Source organism: Myotis brandtii, unplaced genomic scaffold, assembly GCF_000412655.1.
Source record: "Myotis brandtii unplaced genomic scaffold, ASM41265v1 scaffold1112, whole genome shotgun sequence".
Classification (NCBI taxonomy): Eukaryota; Metazoa; Chordata; class Mammalia; order Chiroptera; family Vespertilionidae; genus Myotis; species Myotis brandtii.
In genome coordinates this window covers 291,125-293,203 of record NW_005353800.1, presented here as the reverse complement: position 1 = coordinate 293,203, position 2,079 = coordinate 291,125, and the positions used below count along the sequence as shown (strand labels likewise).

General features: G+C 48.0%; 1 long non-coding RNA gene across 2 annotated transcripts in view; it reads right to left on the bottom strand.

The window, feature by feature from the left end:
• Positions 1 to 1,021: 1,021 nt before the first annotated feature.
• Positions 1,022 to 2,079, bottom strand: part of LOC102255329 — a 2,511-nt gene continuing 1,453 nt past the window's right edge. The window contains exons 1-2 of one of the 2 annotated variants that reach the window (XR_313071.1): positions 1,888 to 2,073; positions 1,022 to 1,746 (exon numbers count right to left, since the gene is read on the bottom strand). This is a non-coding gene — a long non-coding RNA (uncharacterized LOC102255329). Of the gene's footprint in view, positions 1,747 to 1,887; positions 2,074 to 2,079 lie in introns of those variants that run through there. The other variant, XR_313072.2, reaches the window with a different exon arrangement.

The following is a 2,079-nucleotide window of genomic DNA, read 5'->3' as shown; positions in this document are numbered from 1 at the left end:
GGGTTTTGTGAAAGAGAGAGAGGAAGAGGGGGGAGAGGGGGGTGGGGGTGGGGGGGGCGGGGGGAGGCAGCTCAGTGGGGCTGCTGCAACTTGGGGAGAGTGTGAATGTGTGTGTCATGTGTGCATGAAAGGGAGCGCCCCTTCCTGGCTTCTTGAAACAGGATTCCTTCTGGGGTGCTTTGCTTGCGTGTCCCCAGAGAGGCCTCTAGCCAGGAGACTTCAGTTGGGATGGTCTTTGCAACTTCACCAACACCCTCCCAATTCTTAACAGCTTCAGGTGCCCGGGTTCAAGGATATGGGAATGCTCTTTCAATATGTAGCTTCAGTTTTAATTCATCTTCCCGCTCAGCAGCTCAGCATGGAGTCCGCCAAGAGCTTCTTCAGCCAATACCACGTGTTGCAGCGCTTCCTGGTGAGGAAAGACCCTGGGTTGTTACTAGAAAAAGCTTCACTTCCATTTCCTCACCTGAGCAGTTCTCTGTTTAAAACTTTGTGCCGAGATTTGATCTCTCTCCCTCTCCCACTGTGACCACCATGCAGCCCTTCTCTAGGTCTGCAGGCTCTCGTTCTGGCCCTCTAGTTGCCCGTCTGTGATACACCCTTCTGTCCCACAAATACCTCTGACCCCCAGGCTGGAATGGGGGGCTGATAGGAAGTAACTGCTTGCTCATGGTGTCCTCTGGACACTGCTTTTGTGGTGCCGTCGAATGGATTTGTGTGTGGCAGTGGGTGAAGTGACTGCATGAACTTTTCTGTAACCCACTAACTTTTTATTATTAAGGGAGTTTTTGAGAAGCTTTGCTCATAGTATCAGGGCAAGGAGGTGAAAACTGGAGCCCAAAGAAATTCTCTTAGGGCAAGATCATGTTATAATAGAAAATTAAATCTGAGGCAGAAACTGCCACCCCCTTCGAAATATCTAGTCCTCCAGCAAGTAGCATCCTTTTGTAATCTATGACATGGTTTGTGGGTGCTAGGCCCTCAGGGCCAGGGGGATAAACTCTGCCCCTTTGGGTTTCTTGGGGGGAGGGAGGATTAGGGGAGGTACTTGCTGTTAAATTTTGACACTAGAAAGTCACCTTTAAAAAAAAAAGCTGTTTTTCTAGGTGGGTGGAAAGTGAAACTGCCACGTCCTTGTTGGTTTAATCCGAGATCACTCACAACAACACTAGATGTCTGGGTTTTGTTTCTGTCTTTTTATTATTAAAAAAACAATGTTAAGGGGGCAAATGTGGATTAACAGAAGGGATCCCTAGCCTTGTTTTCCTTAGATTTGTTTAGTGTTTTATCAGACCTCTGTTGTAGTTGTAGATGGAAAAGCTTGTGAGAAAAACAAACATCACATGGAGCCTGTAAATGTTTTTGCACAACCTGTAAAGCATTCTTGGAAGTGGCCAGTAAAAAAGGGTTTTACCATTTTTAAAAAAATGTAACTGTGTCATTGTTTACATCTGTAACTTTTTCCTCCCCTGTTCTCATTACAACATTCTGGCAAATATGTAGGCACAGTAGCTTCCAGTTTTAGAATAAATAACCATTTGGATTGAATTCACTCTCTCTCCTGTGGCTGCACTGACGGGTGGAGTGTGTCATCTGGGGGATTGATTTACTTTTGATGCTGCTTCCAGTTCACTGGGTCCAACCAAGGATGGCTTTCCTCTGGGATGGCTGTTATTCCTTCCTACTTCGCCAGCCAGGCCTCCACTCGGGGTTGCGAGCCTACTCAGTGCTTGCTGATGCTAAGAGCTTGAGCCATTGGAATAGAAGAAAATAAGTTATGTCAGATCTCTGGATTTGGCCTAGACTAAAACCAGGTGGATGCTTGAGGTTAAATCTAAGGTCCCATTTATGGCCAAGTAAGTTTACTCATGAGTAACTGCCACTTACGATTAAAGCCTAGTCCTTCATCAGAGGTGTTTGGTGGGGGTTCTGTGAGCTTGGGGAACGAGGAGGTAACTGATTGACAAGCGCACGACTGCAGCCAGCGCTGCCGGCCCTGGTCCTTTCCAACAGGGACTCACCCGGCTGGGTGCGCAGGCCCGCGGGGAGCCCGTGTTTGCGGAGCCGGGACAGGTCCGG